The following is a 22,676-nucleotide window of genomic DNA, read 5'->3' on the forward strand; positions in this document are numbered from 1 at the left end:
TTCTTTGAAGAAAATGCACGGGAAATTTGCTCCTGCTCTGCTTCGCACGCTTGAAGTACTATCAAGCATTCCGCTGTGTATTAATCAGAAAGTCGGAGCAGGAAGGGGGCACAGCTTCACGGAAATCATTTGGAAACGGAGAGACCAGGCTTGATTAGTCTTCGCAAAGCATAGCAGTCCTGCTAAGGATTATTCACCATGAGTCAAAACGTAGGCTTTCCTGTGGATTATGTCTCCCAGGTGGTGCTCTTTTCTGCACATTTCAGTCTGATACTCTACTCTTTTGCGAAATCAATGGCTCGCACACTTTGGTTAGCATTAGCATCATTTGCAGGGCTTGCTAAAGTGCAGCTCGCCGAGCCCCAGCCCAGCTATTTCGGATCACTCTGTCCTGAGCCCAGGAATCGCAGCCTTTCAACGCGCGTCTCAGCTGTTCTCGATGCAGATCATCTATTCCACGGACGCTTTGTAAACTCAGTTTTGGAGTCTGCGTCCCTCTGGGATCGCTTACGAGCAGCCTGGCTAATTGTGGAAGCTGCGTTACTTCGCACTTTTTGGAGGGTAAACATGACATTCCTTCTTGTCGCTGGTGCAGCCAGATCAGAGGCTTCCCAAGGACAGCGCACAGCGTCTGCCAAGGCTTCGCGCCTCGCTCCCCATTTAGGTTTGGATGAGCAGGGAGGGCTTGGCGAACCCCGCAGACACTGAGCCCAGCCGGCTCATGGGCTTTGATGCAGAAGGACACGGCCGCCTCCCGCAGCCGAGGCTGCACAGTGGCCGCCAAGCTGGCTTCTCCCTGGTCCTCCGCGGGGAGTGAGACCTCGGGCTTAGTCCTTGGTGCGGGAGGGAGGGCATTCAGAGGCTTGGCCCGCGGCCTTTATCCTTGATTTCTCTGTTTACCCAAGCTCGGGGCGCAGTATCTTTGGTTCTCTTCTTGCCACGTTAGCCTTAGTCCAGCTCAGTGGTGGCAGCCTCAGACCCCTTTCTACAGCCTTCCATTCCTCAGGGCCCCGGCCTGCCACTCTGCCCTTTTGTCTGTGGATGGGTATTCTCTCTCGGCGGGATCTCTGTTTTCCATTTAGTAATCCCATCCATGCCTCCAGCGCAGACTTCCAACCCCACTTCTACTAGAACTGGTGCCCAAATGCCCCAGGGCCTGCCAGTGGGTCAGGCTGCAGAGCTTATAACAGAGCAACACCAAACGCGGTATCCCCACGCTGGCTTCTCTCGGTGGCATCCTATTCACACTATAATGCTGTAGGGTCTAGTCTGAGCCATACCTTGCATGCCTATGTAAAATCAGGTGCCAACCTGTGGATTCCAGCTCAAATGTCACTCAGGTCCTGGCCTGTTCTCTGTCCCCCTTACTCTCATCTCTTTGGCTCTACTCCTGCCCTTGCAGGTCATGGTCCACACAGCCACCTGGAGGGCTCTCTAAGCACAACCCAGTGAGCTCCACCAGCTACAGATCTTGTGGGCATACTCATTACTCCCCCCATCTGCAAGAGACATTTTCATCTTCGTTTGTAAGGAAAGTGATGACATGGGACAACAGCCAATATTTATCAGCAGTTTTCTGTGTGTCATTCACTGTGCTAGGCAGTCATGCATTTCTCTGAGTTTCATACTCAGCCAGCTCCCCCATAAGGTGCTGTTATTATTCCCCTGTGCAGCTGAGGTGGCTGAGACTTAGAGGGATTCCTTCGCAGAGAAAGTCTATCTGAATCCAAACTCTGCACTTTCAATCATTTCCCTCCACAACCAGTTTCTGTGTAATTAAAATAATCTTATTGAAAGCATTTTTACTACACACATTTCCAGTGACTGTCTCCAGATGGAGAATGGGAGCTATTGATGGGCATCAGGCAGCCCACCTGCATTCTCCTACCCACTTGTCGAGCTGATCAGTTGGGTCAGGTGAGCTCGTCTCTGCGTCACCCGTGAAATCCAGGCATGAACAAGAGGGCAGAACCCAGGGCCCAGGGTTCCTGACATCTCACTTTCCCTTTTATGCTGGACGTCTTTCAAATGTATTAGCTGTTAAAGGCCACATGACATTGGAACTCTTCCCACTGTATATAGTTTGGTTAGATTTTTTTATTTACTAAATATGTTCCATAGAATACTAATTCCTGGGAGATGCCAATGGTTAGCATATCAACAAAGGTGTTTGTAGTCACTTACTTATAAGAAATGCTAGATTGAAGAATGTTAACCAAGTGTCTCTCCAGCAAGACCCAGGGTGCCTAGAGACTCTGTGAAAGCAGTAGATCATGGGTGTTGGTGTGCACGCTTGACCACAGGACTTAACTTCGGCTTCTCCTTTTTCTTCTTTTCCTAACGGAGCTCTAAGATATCCCAGTCTGGAAAATGCTTCATCAAAAAAGCTACCCAGCATTGCCGTTCATACACCCTCCATCTTTGTATTTGAAGCATGTAGACTGTGCTACTTATTTTTTTTTATCTAAACACCATGTATGTTATTAATGAGTGTCACCGTGTTTTATTCTATTTAGAAAGTATGATAACTGGAACAAATTGCTGAGTTTAAGAAGATGTGGAGTATTATCAATTAACCTGTTTATCTGTGTTGTCAGGAGGTGGACACATGAAACGGAGCTTGATTTTTAAAAAATTGATACTGCGAGTCTTTCTTCTTTGCGACCCTCTTTGCATATCTAATAAATCATTCACAGGCTCTTGAACAAGCTCTTTCATCAGCAGGGACTGAATCTGCCTTCTGTTGTTCTCTTCTCCCTGTGTTAATCAAAGCACACAGGGAAGTAGCAGCCCCAGCATGGCCAGTTTATGCCTTCTTGAGAAATTGGAGGTACATCAAGAGAACATAGCTGGGCGTACTTGCAGTGAAGAATTTTTAAACCACAGTGAAATGTTCTGAAAGTTCTTTTCTTGCAGCTGTTGGATTTGGGGCTGGGCGGTGAGGCCTCAGTGCCTCGTGAGAGCAGGGGTCGCTGGCTCACTCCGTGTGCACTCAGCCTTCTCTTGAGCTCCAACGTGTTCTTGATTTGCAGCCTCTGTGGAGACCACCTGCCTGTGCTTTCAGCCTTCCAAGCCAAGTGCAAAGCACAATGAGTTTCCCCATTTTTTTTTTCAGGGAGGCTGTAGCGCTCTCCTGGCTCGTTGCCTTCTTGGAACTGTGCCATTCGTTAAGATGGAAACACCTGATGCATTTCCTTTGTGGATGGATGCTGTCTGTGTTCACCAAGCTAAATGGAAAATAAGGACATTCTTCTCCTGTCAAACACAATACAGCATTTGCTTTCATTGGTCAGTATTTAAGCAGATGTCGTGTGAGAATTAGGAAAACCATTTTCCCAAGGAAGTTAAGCTGACCGGGTCTCCAGGTCCAGAGCAGAGCCTGTGCAAGTTTACTGTGTTTTTCTTGTGCATGTACTATTTTCAGTTAAATATTAGCAAACTAAGACTCCCAGGCCATGATGGGATTATTAACATGTCTGCATCCATCTGCATCTTTTGTTTATTTATTTTCTTTATTTGAAAGGCAGAGAAACAGCAAGAGATGGATGACAGACAGACAGAAACTCCCCAATCTGCTGGCTCACTCCAAAATCCCAGCAATGGTTGGGGCTGGGCGAGGCAGAAGCCCGGGGCTGGGAACTCCACCCAGGCTTCCCATGTGGGAGGCAAGGACCCAAGCAGTTATCACCTGCTCCTCCTAGGGTGTGCATCAGCAGAAATCCAGAATCAGGAGCTGGAGCTAGAGCTTGAACCCAGACACTCTAAGGTGGGAGGTGTGCATCCACAGTTGTGTCTTAACTGCCATGTGAAACCCCTATGCCTCGTTTCTTTTGAATTTGTGGTAGGATCTCAGCAAATTACCTCCTACCTGATAAATGTAAATGCTTCATTTTTATGTCTCTGGAACCTGAGGGCAATTGTCTGATCTGGATCCCGGGCCTTTAAGCCTAGTCTTTTACTTCCACTGTGTCCATAATGCATCACCTCCCCACCAGTTAGCTCAGACTTTCTCCTTTGCTTGTAGTGTCTCAGATCCATGGAGATGTTCGGTGGAAACAATTCAAAGTGAGATGCAACAGACATGCCAACAAATGGGATGAGTTAAAATCATTTAAGATGAAAACCATAAAAACGGTGGAGAACGAACCCTTTCCAACTTTGTTCCTTTCTGTTTCTTTAAATATCAATGTTCCCTTAGAAGAGAAAGCACTTCTATTTCTTACTTTATTTAATCTAAAGAAAATTCTTTTTTACACATCCTGCTTTTGTTTTGTATGTATTACCTTCTCTGAACCACATATGCAAAATCACATAACTTCATCCTCAATTCATGGCTTGTCAATTTTGAGAACAAGGGCACTATTCCAAAGAGAAGTTATGGAAAAGTAACATTCCATTTTTTAATTAAAGGGGCAATCATTTGGCCCAGTGGTTAAGACGCTGTGTCCTACCTTGGAGTGCTTTGGTTCAATTCCTGGCACTGGCTCTGCCGTCAGCTCTGCTAGTGTAGATCCTAGTGATGACCCAGGTGCTGGGGTCCTGCCCCTCATGTGGGAGACCTGGATGGATTTTCCAGCTCTCAACTTTGGCCTGGCTTAACCTTAGCCCTTGAGGGCATTTTGAACTAAACCATTGAAAGAGAAATTTCTGCTCTAAATAAATGAATAATAAGAATGTGTTTTGACAAGTAAAAATTATAGGCTGTACTTTGGAAATTTATATTCATTAAATAAAAGTTAAAAAATCCTAAAAATGATACTTACATAATTGTACATATATAAGTCCACTTATATAATTTTTATACATTCATAATTTTTACTTATCAAAACACATATAATATTTATGAGTGTACCTATATACATTTATGTGCATATATGTAATTGTGCACATATAATTGTATGTATACACATATATGTATATATGCACACACGTGTGTATTGTGGAATGCTAACTCAGGCGATTTAACATATGCATTACTTCACATACTTGTTTTTTTAGTGAAAACACTTAAAATTTTCCCTCAGCCAGTTTTATATAGATAACATTTCATTGTTAACTACAGTCACTGCTGTGCAGTGCATCTCTTGAACTTATTCCTCTTGTCTAGCTGAAATTTTGTATCTTTTTTAAGGATTTATTTATTATTTTATTTGGAAGTCAGAGTTACAGAGGAGAGAGAGAGGGAGAGTGAGGGAGAGAGAAGGAGAAAGAGGGAGAGAGAGATCTTCCATCTGCAGGTTCACTTCCCAAATGGCAGCAGTGGCCAGAGCTGGAACAGGCTGAAGCCAGGAGCCAGGAGCTTCTTTTGGGTCTCCCATGTTGGTGCAGGGGCCCAACGACTTGAACCACCTGCCACTGCTTTCCCAGGTACATTAGCAGGGAGCTGGATCCTAAATGGAGCAGCCAGGATTTGAACTGGCGCCCCTATGGGATGCCAACCCTTGTGACCGTACTTTAACCCACTGCACCTTAGCGCTGGCCCCAATTTTGTGTCTTTTGACTAAAACCTCTCCAATCCCAGCACTCTCCAGCCTCTGAACCACCACTGTACTGTTTGTTTCTATGATTTCAACTTCTTTACATTCCACACAAAAGTGAAATCATGCCATGTTTATCTTTCTGTGCCTGTATTATTTCACAATATAATCTCCTCCAGGTTCATTCTTGGTGTGCAAATAGCCGGGCTCAGTAATACACCATATGGCACATTTTAAAAATCCATTCATACATTGATGGACACTTAGATTGATTCCATGCTTAGGCTACTATGGATACTGTTGCACCAAACACGGGAGTGCAGATGTCTCTAACCCACTGACTACATTTCTCCTGGATATATACCCAGGAGTGGGATTGGGTCATATTGTAGTTCTATTTTTAATTTTTTCAGGAAACTCCATACTGTTTTCCATAATGGTTGTATTAATTTATATCCCCAACAATCATGTATAAGTAGTCCCTTTTCTCCATATATTCTCACCAACACTTATCTTTTGTCTTTTTTGATGCTAGCCATTATAACTGATATAAAGTAGTACTCACTGTGGTTTTAATTTGTATTTTCCTGATGATTTTTAGCAAGTTTCAGAATTTTTTATATACCCTATTAGCCATATATGTATCTTCATTTGAGTTAATTAATTTTTATTTATTAGAGAGAGAGAGAGAGAGAGAGAGAGAATCTCCAACTCACAGTGTTACTACCCAAATACCTGCCACAGCTAGGGATGGGTCAGGTTGAATCCTGGATTTAGGAATTCAATTCAGATCACTCATGTGGATGACAGGTACCCAACTTCTTGAACTAACGCCTGCTTCCTCCCAGAGTACACAGTAGCAGGAAGCTGGAATTGGGAGTGGATTAGACTAACACGGAATGTGGGGTTATGAAGCTGGATTTTTTTTTAAAATGCATTTCACTTTATTGGAAAGGGAGAGAGAGAGAGAGAGAGAGAGAGAGAGAGAGAGAGAATCTTCCATCTGCTAGTTCACTCCCCAAATGGCCACAGCAGCTGGGGCTAGGTCAGGCGGAAGCCAGGAGTTAGGAGCTTCATCCTGGTTTCCCACACGGGTACAGGGGTCCAAGAACTTGAGGCATCTTCCACTGCTTTCCCTGGTGTATTAGCAGGGAGCTGGATCAGAAGTGGAGCAGCCAGATGGGATGCCGGCCTTGCAGGCAGCACCTTAGCCTGTCATGTCACAACACTGGCCCCTCAAGTTGGGCCTTAAATACCAAGACTAATGCCTGCCCCTGTGTCTTCATTTTGTTGATTCTGTATATATACAAGACAAAGGTCTAATTTCATTCTTTTCCATGTGGATATCTAGCTGTCCCAGCACCATTTACTGAAGAGGGTTGAATTTATTCCTAAGTATTTTATTATCTTTTATAGCTATGGTAAATGGGATTGGTTTCTTGATTTCCTTTTTGGAAAATTCATTGTTATTATATAGAAACATTGCTGACTTTGTATCCTGCTATTTTGGTAAATGTTTTTAAAAACTCAAACAGGGGCCAGCGCTGTGGCTCAGAGGGTTAACACCCTGGCCTGAAGCGCCAGCATCACATATGGGCGCTGGTTATAGTCCCGGCTGTTCCTCTTCCAATCCAGCTCTCTGCTATGGCCTGGGAAAGCAGTAAAAGATGGCCCAAGCCCTTGGGACCCTGCACCCACATGGGGGACCCGGAAGAAGCTCCTGGCTCCTGGCTTCGGATTAGTGCGGCTCCTGACATTGCAGCCAACTGGGGAGTGAACCAGCAGATGGAAGACCTCTGTCTCTAACTCTGCCTGTCAAATAAATAAAATAAATCTTTAAAAAAACACTCAAACAGTATTTGGTGGAGTCTTTAGGATTTACTCTATGTAAGATTATATTGTCTGCAAACAGAGGCAGTTTAACTTCTTCCTTTCTAATTTGTATGACTTTCATTTCTGTCTGTTTTGCTTAATTGTTCTGGTGAAGACATTCAGTACTCATGGAATGGAAGTGGTGAGACTGGGCATCCTCAGGTTCTTTCTGATTTTAGAGAAAAACCTTTCAACTTTTTACTGAGTATGTTAGCTTTGAACTTGTCATATATGACCTTTATTGTGTGTAGGTACATACTTTCTATACCCAATTTGCTATCTTTTAAAAATAATTTTCATTTTTTTTGACAGGCAGAGGGACACGCACACATACACATACACACACACACACAGGAATAGAGAAAGACAGACAAATAGGCAGAGATCTTGGACCTGCTGCTTCATTCCCGAAAGGCTTGCAGTAGCTGGGGCTGGGCCATGCAAAAGCCAGCGACCTAGAACTCCATCTGTGTCTTTCACATGAGTGGTGGAGATCAAGTGCTCGAGCTATCGCCTGCGGCCAGCGTGCACATTCACAGGAAGCTGGAACTGGAAGCTGAGCCAGATGTCAACCCAGCACTCTCATGTGAGATGTGGACATCCCAAGCAGCATCTTAGCCATTGCACTAAACACTTGCCCTAAAGCTTTTATCATGAAAGGAAGTTCAATCTTGTCAAGTGTCTTTTCTACCCCTACTAAGGTGGTCATATAGTGTTTGTCCTTCATTTTGGTCATATGGTTATCTATCACATTTACTGATTTATGTATATTGAATCATCATTGGAATCATTTATCCTTGGGATAAATTACACTTGATTATGGTAAATTGTCCATTAAAAATGCTGTTCAATTCTGTTTCCTGGTATTTTGTTGAGGGTTTAACATCTATGCTTATTAGGGATTTTACCTGTAGTTTTCTTTTTTTGCAGTGTTGGTGTCTGACTTTTGTATTCAGGTAATGTTGGCCTCATAAATTAGCTTGGAAGTATCCCATCCTCTTCAATTTTTTGGAAGCGTTTGGAAAGGACTGGCATTAGTTCTTTTTTTTTTTTTTGCATTAGTTATTTAAATGTTTGGTAGAATTCAGCAGTAAAATTATCAGGTCCTGAGCTTTTCTTTTTCTTATTAATTTGAAAGGCAGAGTTACAAATACATACACATATGAAGAGGGAGAGGGAGAGGGGAGAGAGGAGAGGGGAGAGGGGAGAGGGGAGAGGGAGAGGGAGAGGGAGAGGGAGAGGGAGAGGGCAGAGGGCAGAGGGGAGAGGGGAGAGGGGAGAGGGAGAGGGAGGTTCATTCCCTAATGGTTGCAACAGCCAGGGCTGAGCCAAGCCAAAGGCAGCAGTAGCTCCATCCTGTTCTCCACAGTGCTGCACAGCACTGCACCACAGTGCTGGCCTCCTGAGCTTTTTTTTTTTGATGAGAGACTTTTTACTACGGATTCAGTCTTGTTACTTTTTATTGACCTGCTCAGACTTTCTATTTCTTCATGCTGAGTTCTTACCAGGCAGTACATTTTTAGGAATTTATCCATTTCTTCTCAGTTATCCAGTAGGGTGGTGCATAATTGTTCACAGCAGTTTCTTCCGATTCTTTGTATTTCTGGGATGTTAAGTGGAATGTCTTCTCTATCATATATGATGTATTTGAATCTTCCCTCTTTGTTTCTTAATTTACTTAAATTTTTGTTGCTTTTGTTTTTCAGAAAACCAATTTCTAGTTCTATCGATTTTTTCTGTTGATTGATTACTGTCTTTTTAATGTACTTACACTCTGATCTTTATCATTTCATCCCTTCCAGTAATTTTGGGATTTGTTGAAAAGGTATAAATTGTTATATAAGTGTACCTCACTCAGAAGTATAAACAAAAAAAATCAATGAAGGGCCACAGCTTTATTAACTCATTTGGGGTGGGACAACAAAATACAACACATAATGACCATCAGTGCTAGGTAAGTGGAAACAATCTACTGCTTCAAACAAATCCCCTTGTGTACATATGTACTGGGACATACACCTTCTGTGAGGCACACACGGGTTGGGATTCTAACAGAGTTGGGTATAAGAAATCTCCCAGTGTAATTTTTCTAATCAGAAAGGCTAGGAAAAATGATTTAAAAATGTCTCAGTAGCCAATGCAATCACATATTCTGAGAAAAGTAGAATTCAGTAATATGTAATTTTATTTGAAAAAAGTCATCATGAACCTATGACATTAAAAACTTTTTTCTCATCTCTGTCATTGTAAATATGATCAAACAGCAGCATTATTTACTTAACCATGAATTCTCTTAGTTACTCCTAGTGCCCAGAGTTTGGACTTCAATATTATTCTCTGCTACTTGTGGAGAGAGGAGCTGGTTCCATATTTTGCAGGCAATAAAACAAAAACAAATTGGAATAAGCCTGGATCATCTTGTTATTAAAAAAAGGCAAACATTTTTTTAAAGAATGTGGGAAGTCATTATAAAATTCTAAAAAGAAGGATGAAGTCAAGTTACAGGAATTCCTGCTGGCTAAGTTTTGATGATTTGAGATTATGAGAAAGGAGGGAGAGAGAGTGAGCAGCGAGGCAGGCAGAGAGAATTCAAAAAGGATGAATTATGGTTGAACAAAAAAAGTTGAGTCTATTCCATGACAGACCACAGCTTATAATGATACTTTTTTTTTTTTTTTTTGACAGGCAGAGTGGACAGTGAGAGAGAGAGACAGAGAGAAAGGTCTTCCTTTTGCCATTGGTTCACCCTCCAATGGCCGCCACGGCTGGCGTGCTGCAGTCGGCGCACCGCATTGATCCGATGGCAGGAGCCAGGTGCTTCTCCTGGTCTCCCACGGGGTGCAGGGCCCAAGGACTTGGGCCATCCTGCACTGCACTCCCGGGCCACAGCAGAGAGCTGGCCTGGAAGAGGGGCAATCGGGACAGAATCCGTTGCCCTGACGGGGACTAGAACCCCGTGTGCCGGCGCTGCAAGGCGGAGGATTAGCCTAGTGAGCCACGGGACAGGCCTTATAATGATACTTTAAAAAGTTAACGTAAGAGGCATAAAAGGTAGTTGATTACAAAGAAGGGCAATGTTTCATGGGGAAAAAGTTAACCTATGTGGAAATTTCATTTCCTCTGTATTCTAATCCACATTCCTGACTGTAAGTTATGTAGTTTCTGTAGTAGCTAGTCAGCAGGCACAAAACCAGTAGCCAAATGACCCTAGGATGGCAAGTTTATAAGGAGAGCAGAAAGGACTAGGTAGGAGCTGAAGCCCCACACGATGGCTGTGCAGGGCTGGAGACTTATAGTTCATTAGTACCAGTGACCACACTGTGCAGGAAAAATAATGGCAATAAGAAGTGATAATGTGGACAGGGGTCTGGAAGGGGAAGTTTAAAGCACAGATTCAACACAACAAGTACTAGAAGGCAGTGCTTCCATGTAACCCCAATAATCTTAACAAAATACTTGAATTCCGAAGGGGGTGTTCTGACAGATCAAATCAATACAGGTGTCCCCCGTTATCTGCAGAGCTGGTTGGCAAGACCCCAAGCAGATGCTGCTGAATCCTATTGAGTATACGTTACAGTCCTCTGTTTCTCTTGTACATTCCTAGCTGTGGTGAGCTTTAATTGATAAAGTAGGCACCGTGATAGAATAACTACAAAGCTAAAAATAAAGCAGAACAATCATAACCACGTAGCCATGTTGTGAGAAGTGGATCTGATAACTGAGATGGCTCAGTGGATCATGGGCAGGTGGTGTATCAAGTGTGGACACGAAGGGCAAAGGAATGACTCGCATCCTATGCAGGCTGGAGTGGGACGGCATTAGATTTCATCATGCTACTTAGAACAGCATGCAATTTACAGCTCATGAATTGCTTCTGGGATTTTCCATTTAATATTTCAGACTGAAGTTAACCACGGGGAATTGAAACTGTAAAAGTGAAGCATAGGGCCGGCGCCGCGGCTCATTAGGCTAATCCGCTGCCTTGAGGCGCCGGCACACCGGGTTCTAGTCCCGGTCAGGGCAACGGATTCTGTCCCGATTGCCCCTCTTCCAGGCCAGCTCTCTGCTGTGGCCCGGGAGTGCAGTGGAGGATGGCCCAAGTCCTTGGGCCCTGCACCCCATGGGAGACCGGGATAAGTACCTGGCTCCTGCCATCGGATCAGCGCGGTGCGCTGGCCGCAGCGCGCTGGCCAGCGGCGGCCATTGGAGGGTGAACCAATGGCAAAAGGAAGACCTTTCTCTCTGTCTCTCTCTCTCTCACTGTCCACTCTGCCTGTCAAAAAAAATATTAAAAAAAAAAAAGTGAAGCATAGGTAAGAGGGGGATACTCTATTTCCTAATGATGGGAGGATAAAATAGGACTTGTGATGCTGGTCAAATCTACTATGAGGAAACATCGTTGTCAAAATAAAAGCAAGTTTTACAGCCCCTTGGGAATTTAGGTATTTTGTTAGGATTATTGGGGCTACATGGAAGCACTGCCTTCCTGTACTTGTGTTGAATTTGTGCTTTAAACTTCCCCTTCCAGACCCCTGTCCACATTATCACTTCTTAAATTGCCATTATTTTTTCTGCACAGTGTGGTCTCTGGTACTAATGAACTGTGAATCTGATGATTACTAATGGGGTCTAAATTTCCTTGGGAACCAGGTTCTGTGTTCTCATCTACAATCAGTTGGTTCCTAACCCAGATCCTGTCATCCCTGACTACTCTGAGATGGTTGTTTTCCATCTAGAAATATTTTTTGATTCTAAAAAGCCACAAAAACAGTAACATATTTGATATATCAGCAGTATAACCCAGGAAAAGCAAAAGAAAAAAAACATACATCAGGATTAGGATAAAGGGAAAATTTAAATTTATACATTATCACATTCATGACCAATTTTTTTTAAATGTATTTATTTACTTGAAAGGCAGAATGATCAAGAGAGAGGGAGGTAGGGGCAGTGACAGAGAGAGAAATCCTCTTCCCCAAGGCTGTAACCCCTGGGGCTGGGCCAGCAGCCAGGAGCCTGGAACTCCATCCAGTTCTTCTATGTAGGTGGCAGGGCCCAAGCACTTGGGCCATCTCTTGCTTGCTTTTTTTGTGCATTAACAGGAGCTGGATTTGAAGCAGAGAATTTGGAACTCAAATCAGCACTGCCCTTTGGGATGGAAGTGGTGGCTTAACTTAATGTGCCACAACATTGGCCCCTCACAACCAATTTTAATCTGATAATATTTGTAATATTTTTGTCAGAGTTTTATATACTTGTAAGTAATTTAAAATGTTTAGGAAAACTATATATTAGAATTTTTTTATTTCGCTGCTTATAACCATTTGATGGAAGAAGTTTGTAATCCATGTTTAAGTGCTTGGGAAATTTGATCTGTTAGATCTCTAAGGTTTGATTGTTAGTTATACAAATAGAGGATAATCTATGATGATTTGGGAAATGTTGATAATTCTATTTAAACAAATATATACTGTTTAATTCATTAAATATAGGCATTATGGAAAGCACAAAGAGAAATTAGTATTATTTCTAAATAAATGGTCTATGTAAAAACCCTTGGAGAGGCCAGCATTATGACACAGTGAGTTGTCACTTCCTGCATTGCCCACAACCCATGAGCTCTGCTTCTAGTCTTGTCTGTTCCACTTATGATCCAGCACCCTGCTAATGTGCCTGGGAAAGCAACAGATGATGGCCTAGGTACTTAGAAACCAGCCACCCACGTGGGAGACATGGAGAGAGAGCCTGGCTCCTGGCTTCAGCCTGCCTCAGCCCCAGCCATTGCAGCCATTTGTGAGTAAACCAGCAGAAGGAAGAGCTCTCTATCCTCCCTCTCTCTTTCTCTCTGTAACTCTTTCAAATAAACCTTAAGAAGTAACACTCTTTGGATATTAAAATATTCATCATCATAACTACCTAGTTTTAGATCCCTTCAACAATCCAAGCAATTAAGACAAATTTCTGGTTGGACAAACTAAACCCCTTCTGAGCACTATTTAATGATTTCATAGGGGCAGACCCAAGCTTAGAGCTAGTAACTCATTAGAAACTCAGTAAATGCAAGAGTAGAAAGACAATTTATTGAAAATTTAGTATGGTTGGAAACTGGCTGTCTGGGTCAGGCTATTTCCTTTCTCAAAAGCGTCATCAGAACTTGGGGTCTTGTGGCTCCTTGATTCCTGTGGCCAAGGGAGTTAACAGGTTCGTGGTTTCAAAGGGCTCTAGCACTGGATTTTTCAGAGTGAGTCCAGAGCTTCAAGTTACAGTGGGTGTGGTGTGACCCTATGAAGATACCAATGTGGGCGTGCGTATCTTCCAGAGTCAGTTGATGACATTTTCCCAATTTCCTGCAATTGCTAATAGACTAGCCTGTGCCCTATGTTAAGGGGTGTGACTAATGAGTGAGAGACACCAAGGAGGGTTAGAGAGACTCAATTCTCTTAGACCTCGCAAGTCTTCTCTACACCTCCTCCCCTCCTACTTTTATATGGAGCACCCCAAAATAAATGCACTTGGATGACCTGCCAACTGTAGTGGCTGCAGGATATCCAAGTTTAATTTTATTATGAATAACAACAATAAAATAAATACTTATGTGAAAGTAAGCAGGCATTTCTGGAGAATTGTTCAAACTGAAGGCACACTAACGTTCTCTCCATTGTCCCCTACTGCATCCATCCCTGGGGTGGGCACTCACCCATGGAGCTTGACCGTGCATCAGGCCGTGCAGAAAGCCTGCTGCACCCAGTGCCTGGCCAGTCTAGGATGTGCATATCTCCCTCACCCCACCCTCATGCTGCTGCCTCCCTCCATCTGCTCTGTCAGTTCCATAATTGGTTGTTTTGCTTTCATCCTTTGCTCCTCCCACTTTCTCATAGCACCCACAGAGGCACAGGCAGCCCTCCTGCTTCAGGGTAAACACAGACCAGACATGGAGAACACAGATGCTACTCTGTCTAGAAAGGGTTCCTTTCTTTTTGAAGAAAGTGCTTAATCCTAGCAGAGTCTCAGGTTGTCACAATTTTTTAAACTCTGAAATGAATAGAAATTTGATTAAAAGGTGAGAAATCACAGTATTAGCTAATAATCCTCTCATCTGAGACCCAAAGAGGCACTGGCATTCTTTTAAGATTAGCCTGGATGTGGCACACAGAGCAGAGGGGCTAACCAATTAACACAAATTATATACTTAACAAAAAAGATTCTATAAGGCCTTTTTGTGAGAATCAAAAGCAATTTTGGAAAGCACTGATGTTTAATAATGCAAGTTATATCCTTATAAAAACAGGAAAATTCACAGAGCTCGATCCTAAAGAATTGCGATCTTCCTCATAAATGTTCTTAACTTTATGGCATAGTCATCAACAAAGACATACCTGACTTGAACTGCATTTTCAGATCTCAGTGTATTTTCATAAGTAATCCAAGAGAAACAGGTGGCTTCCACCACCTCTAATTACGTTTCCTTCTATGTAGGCCATAATCCACTTTTACTTAGATATTACTTTCGGAAATGGCTGTTAACTACAAACTGAGTGTGTACCTGGGAACTTTAATTTATTGACATCTCCTCCCAGAGAGCATGGAGCACCAACCCTGCCTTCCTATTACTCAAAGTTTTATCACTGGTCTGAAATTGAGTGACTCAATGACTGTTGTGAGTAACCCATAATGCTGTAAAACTGTGCATTGACTTATTACAGAATAAAAGGCTTGAGGGACCATTGGGGTGTTTAATATCAGGACTGGCTTGTTTCCCCCATTACACTTGATAGAAGAACCAGCCAAATGGCCTTGAATGAAACTTTATTAAACAAAACAATGTCGTTTCTGTATATGACTGCTCCTTTATGTGAGTGCACATCCTTTATGATCATACTAAAAGCACTTCCAAGCCCTCTCCTCATGATTTCTCTGCACAAGAGACTCAGATGAGTAAAACACAAATGACCTGTCATATCATTAAATTGCAATTGCAGTGAGTTAATGAAATTAAGCAAGTAATATAATTTTCACACAATCTTCTTTACACAAAATGCCTGTTCTTTCCTTCCCTCTTTCAGTACATCTCAAAAAGAGAAAGTAAGAAAGAAAGAACAAATTGTGATTTTAAAGAATTTTCGAGAAAGAATTACATTCAAGATCTGAGAACCACAGGAGTCTAAAGATAAAAGAAGAAGAAAATGCTGTAGGCGTCCGACATGTGACATTTTGCACAGTCCCGGGGCAGGGAGCCGAGCCTCTGCTGTTTCACTGCCAGGGAGTTTAATAGAAGCCTTGCTCTTTGATCACCGTGTGGGATCCTGGCCCCTCTCCTGCCTCCCTAACACTCTCATGTGGTTTCCACCAGGTGGCAGCAAGAAATAAGGTTTGCACACATGTTGTGCTCTTGGGCTAGAGGAATGAATATATTAAAGGAAAAACTTCTCCCAGTCTTGTGAGAATTCGTATTAAGAAACATTGCCTTAAGAAAATAAAGTCCCTTGTGAAAATGTTCCTCAGCTGTAAGTTATTGCCACAAAAGAGAAGTTTCAACTCTCGGATGGGCTTAAGGTGGGAATGTAGGAATGTACATTGTGGACAGGGGTGGCTCTGTGATACTGCGTCTGTGGCCACCCCAGAGGCATCGACCCCTTGGTTTAGAAAGTGCCAGCCTAAATGATAAGCTAAGGACAGGTGGAGATTATTTTCTGTTTTCTTTTCTAGAAATAACTAGTACAACTCACAGAAGACCCTTCATCCTGTAACTTGAGAACTGACACAGCTGTTTAACCAAAGGTGTGCTAAGCACACAGTAGGTCTGCATTAGGTAACTGGATTTGTCATGCATATTGACAAAAGATTCCCGAGGGTTTCCAGAGATAATAGTCACACAGCCACCAAGCTTGAATGTTTTTGGAAATAAACATAAGCTGTCTTTTCCTTCAAGTGAGGGTATTTTGCTTCATGCCTGGGAGACAGAGATGCAGAATGCTGGAACGGTTCTGCTGCGGGTGGGAGAAGGGCTGTTCCTCCTCAGTGAGTAAAAGGTAAGCCTTGCTAGCCTCCAGTCTTACCCCCGGCTGGCTTTTCTTTGTAATGCTAACCCACCTGGGCTCTCCAACCCCAACTCCCTGAGTCAGGGGTTGTATCTTCTCCAAGATGGTTTTCTTCCTTGCACACATGTCCCTGCTGCAAAGGAAAGGAACCTCACCCTGCAATTCATCGTGATTTCTCTCTGACTTTACAGTGGATGGTAAACGAGAGAATGTCGATGCAGACCATACATTCTTAGGTGCAGGTAAGAAATTCATTGTATTCGAGTGTCTTTCTAAGCTGTGGTCCCTCTGCTTTCAGAGATCACCCATCCTGACCACACACTCACTGAAACACCTGGCCAAGCCACTGCTCCCAGGGCTGGAGCCTCTGCTGCCTCCCACAGTTCTGAAATGGACAGCATGCACCAGGGCTCAGCGTCCTGCACTGCCCCTCCCCACCGGCCTGTGTAACTTGGCTTTCACTATCCACCAAGATAATCCCAAAGTGCAGAGGCAGTGTCATGTCTTCATCCTCGTTCCCTTTCATCCTGCGGGCTCCCTGCCTCTCCAGACCTTGGCATCATGTGAGTATCCTGGCCCTCCTGGCCCTCAATTTTCCTTGGTGACTTTTGTCTCTGTGGCCACACCTCCTTCCAGCTCCTCCCTTAGCCCTTCCTGATGTTCCTTTGCTGTGTAAGTTACAAAAGATTCAGCCAATAATGCCTCCCTCCAAGCTGCCCCCTCTACAGCTCATGAGAGAAAGACATCAAGGGCTTTAATTCTTCTCCTGGGCTATAATCTAGCATCCTTGCCTTTCAGGTGTTCATTGGATACCTTCCAGCCCTGGCCACCTGGGCCAAAATACCCATTACTGTTCTCGCCCTGTTGGGCCCAACCCTGATTGCCTTCCTGCAGCTTTTCCCACGCCTGGATCCTGCTTTGGAGCGGCTCACACATTTTCTCCATTCATCTTTTCCTTTCATTGTTGCCCACACACTTCCCACTCTGCTCACTCTCCTGACCTATCACCGCTTCTTTCTCTTCCCACAGCTGGCTCCTGCAGCCTTGCTCCGCCAAACCCACTTTCCCACATGCATTCAGGCCATCAAGTCTTCCAAAAGCATTCCCATTTATCCTGTGCTTGGGGCATGTGCCTGCCCTTTCAGGGATGCGTGTCCTGGAGGCAACCTCAGAGGTTGAAGTTGTATGTGATACAAATCCTCAACACATAAATAGATACCACATGTATACATGGTTTCCATCTATGCCTTAGATCCTCTTTACTCTTCCTGGGTCACCCCTAAACACGTACCAGGCTCATGCATATATCTGTGGAAAAATACAGTGAAAATAAGGACAACTCACACAGCCATGTGGGAACCTACTTCTCCATATGCAAAGCAAGGTGTATGGATGAGAGGACAACCCAGATCTCCACAACTGTTGGCATCTGTGGATTTGTTTCTTTTTTTCCTGATCTTTAATTTTCTTTTTTTTTTTTTTTTTTTTTTTTTTTTTTTTTTTTTTTTGACAGGCAGAGTGGATAGTGAGAGAGAGAGAGACAGAGAGAAAGGTCTTCCTTTTGCCGTTGGTTCACCCTCCAATGGCCGCCGCGGCCAGCGCGCTGCGACCGGCGCACCGCGCTGATCCGATGGCAGGAGCCAGGAGCCAGGTGCTTTTCCTGGTCTCCCCATGGGGTGCAGGGCCCAAGCACCTGGGCCATCCTCCATTGCACTCCCTGGCCACAGCAGAGGGCTGGCCTGGAAGAGGGGCAACCGGGACAGAATCCGGCGCCCCGACCGGGACTAGAACCCGGTGTGCCGGCGCCGCTAGGCGGAGGATTAGCCTAGTGAGCCACGGCGCCGGCTCCTGATCTTTAATTTTCATCACTGAGAGCAGTAAACAAGTGCTTTGGCAAAATATACTTTGCACTGAGAGGGTTTCAATTAAATAACTCTTGGATTATTGCTACTCTTTGGGAGGCACAGATAGAGAATTTTTTAAAAATATCTCTTCTCAGGCTTTCCCTAATTCCTTGAGGGCAATGATACTGAAAGTCAGTGTCTTGAAAGGGGAGTTTACCAGTCAGGATGGGCTGGGGTTTGCAGCAGAATAAACAACCCTGACATCTCTGACTGAACACAGTGCATGCTTATTTCTTGTGCCTGCTGTTTTTCCACAGCACGACAGGGTTTGGTATTCGTCATGCCCTCTCTGGGACGCATGGTGAGGCTGGCAGAACTGCTGTCACCCAGAGTGCTGCAGTCCACTGCGATGGCTAGTGCAGAAAGGGCTCACCTGGTGGGTGAATTGCACACTGGCTCTTAAAGACGTTGGCAAAAAGGTGACCCATATGATTTCTGCTCCCACATCCTAGACCAAAGCAAGTCACATGGCCATACTGTGATTCATACAAGAGGGAAAATGTTATCCAACCACGTGCTGTTTGGAAGGAGGAAAACCAGAATATTGATGAACAGGAAGACAAACGTCCAGTGGGAAGTATTCAAAGTATTCAAAGCAATATCCAATGACTGGAAAAATGTGCCCATCTCTATTTTCCCTTCTAGAAACACAGACATTTGCCAAAGAAGACTATTAAATGTGAGAGAAAGCAAACATATTTTGAAACCTGAATTTTTTGAAAAGTATAATGTTTTCTTCTTGGAAAATCTAGTTAAGAATATTACAAATAAGTATTTAAAATAAAAATAAGTATTTAAAACTTTTTCTTCATTATTTCTGATGGATAAAATGAAGGCCAGGAAGATTATGCAATTAGAAATATAAATGCTTAGGTTTTAGGTGCACTGTTTAGTCTTTTTATATCTGAAACTATATTCTGAAGTATGCTATAATTAAACCCAACCTTACTAACTCTGCTTTGCATGAGAAGGAATTTATTTTGGCAATAAAACGTAAAGGAAAAACAAGATCAGAATAAATCATCCACAGCTTGTTGAATTTTATTTTTAAATAAATTAAGGTGTATGTCAACTAATGGGAGTTAGTATGTGTGTAACATAAATTAAAATACTTGGATAAGGCACTTGTTTATTTTCTATTCTGGGCCAATTCTAATGAGATGCAATTAGCCAGGTGATATTTTATTGACGAGATAATTCAGTCAAAATGTGTAATGATTCTACCTCCATTTAGTTTTGGGCATTCACTTTTATCTCTGAAAGAAAGATTTCAAGCAAACAGAGTGCCAGTCCTGGCCTGGGAGAGACTCTGATGGAGTGTTCTGAATTTATTTAAATTTCCTCCGTGGTCCTCCAAATGGGAAGAACTGTATCGATGGCCTGTGGGATCCAGCTCTCAAGCAACAATGCTGAAAGTTTCTGAGGGGAGAGAAAAAGAGGGCTGAAAACTGATAACCATATAAAAATCGGGATGCATCTTTAGGGATGCAGACAGATACATATGTACAATATCATGGTTTTTTTTTTTTCTAAATAGAAATGAGAACTTTCGCATTGTTAGTGCGCAGCGTAATATTTCTCAGGCATCAAGAACACCAGATATGTGGCACCGATTGCTCTGTTGGATCCAGTCTACCCCAAGCATATGGAGTTTGTCTTGGTCAAACTTGATAGGTGCAGCAGACTTAGACCAAGAACTCTTGTTTCAAGGACGCTACTAACATTTACCGCTCTGTGGTGGTGGAAAGTGGGAGACAGGATATGAAACTGCTGAACAGTGTGGATCTAGAAATCAAAACTCTCACAGGTTTACACCAGGATCTTTCCACGTTGGCATTTTGGGCCACTTAACCCCTTGTGGAGCTTTGTCCTGTGTGTTGTTGGTTGTTCAGTAGCATCCCTGATCTCTATTCATTGAATATTTTCAACACACCCAACCCCCCCCCCCCAAGTTGTGATGACAACCATGTTTCCAGTCATTGTCAAATGCCCCCTAGTGGGCAGAATCTCCCTCCAGTGGAGAACTGGTCTACACAAAGAATATTTGGTGTGCTTGAATCTGAACTGTTCACTTCCTTAAGAAATTGTTTGTGAACTCCCGTTTATTTCTAAGTTTTCCATAATAACACTAAATCTGTCAATACGTTAAACTATGTGATTTAGCATTTATATTCATTCTTATGTCCTACATTTTAGAGGTCCATATGTGTATAGTTTATGGGAAGAAGGGGAAACTAGGAAACACTAAAGAATTCACAGACATAAAAGCTACTTTCAACTTACTAACAAATTCTTCCAAACTTTTAATTCAGAATTTTGGTACCACTTGATACCAACATTTGAATAGCTACATGATGATACTGTGTGATTGCTTTCACAAACTGTACCCAGGGATTTTTAGAAATTACATAGTCCAACTTTTCAATTCGGGGATTAAAAACTAAGGTTCACAAAAGGCAAAAACTGTCTGGTCAGCCCAAGCAGCCAGAAGCTAAAATTGAAAATCCTTTTCAAAGCACATTGTTCTGTCCCTTCACAAGTTATACTTACACCGTTGCTGCACTGAGGTAACACACATGCTGAACAAATTATCCTTCCCTCACCAGGAATCATGTATTTCAGGCAAAAGGAGCATCATCAATTTTTTTTACCTGGGGATATCAAATGATTAAGTATCCACGGGAATTTTCAGAAAGGTAAAGATTCATAATTGGGTATGACACGCTTTTCACCAGACCCACCGAAGTTTTGGAGAATGTGGGGACAGAGATGATTGTTTAAAGAACTCTCTCCTGGCCAAGTGCATGTGGCAAGAGCAAGGATCAATAGGGTTTTTTTGTTGTTGTTTAAAAATTCAAATAAGTAAAATTAGAGATGAAAAAAGAGACACTATAACTGATAAGACAGAAATACAAAGGATTAAAAGAAACTACTATGGACAACTATATGCTAACAAATTGGAAAGCCTTGAATAAATGGATACATTCTTAGATATATACAGCATATAGAAATTAAACCAAGAGCATATAGACCATTTAAACAGAGCCATAAAAGGGAACTACATTTAAGCAGTATTAAAAGTGTCCCATCAAAGAAAAGTTCAGGACCTAATAGCTTTATAACAAAATTCCATAAAACATTTAAAGAGAAACTAAGTCAAATACTTCTCAAAATATTCTAATATATTGAAAGGGATGGAAATCTGCCAAACTTTTTTCATGAGGTCAGGATTACCTAATCCAAACACAACACAGAGGAAAATTACAGGCCAACATCCTTGATGAACATAGATATAAAACTTTCAACAAAATATAAGCAAACTGAATCCAACACTACATCAAAAAGATCATGTACCCAAATCAAGTGAAATTTATCTCAATGATGCAAGGGTGGCTCAATAGTTACAAATCAATAAATGGCAGAAATCATGTCAACAGAATGAAGAACAAAAGCCATACGATCATTTTAATATATGCGAAGAAAGCACTTGATGAGATTCAGCATGCCTCATGATAAAAACTCTCAACAAATTATGGATAGAAGGAACATACCTCAAAACTGTAAAGGCTATATATGACAAACCCACAGTCAATATCTTACTGAATGGGAAAAAACCGAAAACATTTCATCTCAGATCTGGAATAAGATGAGGATGTCCACCTTTACCATCCTTATTCAATATAACATCAGAAGGATTAGCAAGAGCAATTAGGGAACAGAAAGAAATAATGGAATCAAAATTGGAAAGGAAGAAGCCAAAATATTCATGTTAGCAGATGACATGATTTTGTCCCCAGAAAAAACTAAATAGTCCACTAAAAAGTTGTTACAAGTGGTAAATAAATTCAGTAAAGTTTCAGGATACTGCATAGGTATTTATAATGTTGCAAAGAATGACTGATAACAATGTTTTTAATAATAAATACTCTAAAACAAAGAAGAAAGAGACAGAGAGAGGGGTAGATGGGGGGGGGGAGAGTGTGAAGGAAGAAGGGACTATCATAAAACTCTATCTATGAACTACACAGAATCTGTGCTTTTTGTATTAATATTACATTAGCATGAAAAATAAAGTATAAAAAAGTTTAAAAGAATATATAGTCTAATATTCTAAAGACGGACTTTAAAACCAATCCAGAAAAACTGATTTTGATTAATTATAAAAATTATAAAATTATATTCTAAAGTGAGGATAGAAGTTTGTTGATACCAACAATTTAAAGCTGGGGATGAAAAAAGGTATTGAAAACTAAGAGATGACACTGCTTTTGTGACATTATGTCAGAACAACGTCTCCTGTGTTGCTTTGGCCAAAATAACTATCTAAAACAATAAGATTTGACTTCTCACAATTCACCCATCATAAGGAAGCTTAGAGAGAATGG

The 22,676-nt window shown here is 42.4% G+C and overlaps 1 protein-coding gene and 1 long non-coding RNA gene across 2 annotated transcripts in view; one reads left to right on the top strand and one right to left on the bottom strand.

Moving 5' to 3' along the window:
* The window catches only part of CNTNAP2 (contactin associated protein 2), a 2,149,916-nt gene that overhangs the window by 69,200 nt on the left and 2,058,040 nt on the right, over positions 1 to 22,676 (bottom strand). The gene's annotated exons all lie outside the window — the stretch shown is intronic.
* LOC149127616 (uncharacterized) lies at positions 361 to 8,088 on the top strand. The gene is made up of 3 exons (XR_016231294.1): positions 361 to 561; positions 3,116 to 3,288; positions 7,662 to 8,088. It is a non-coding gene; the product is annotated as an uncharacterized LOC149127616 (long non-coding RNA).

This window comes from Oryctolagus cuniculus, chromosome 3, assembly GCF_051225735.1.
Source record: "Oryctolagus cuniculus isolate XC-2025 breed Fujian yellow rabbit chromosome 3, ASM5122573v1, whole genome shotgun sequence".
NCBI classification, from domain to species: Eukaryota; Metazoa; Chordata; class Mammalia; order Lagomorpha; family Leporidae; genus Oryctolagus; species Oryctolagus cuniculus.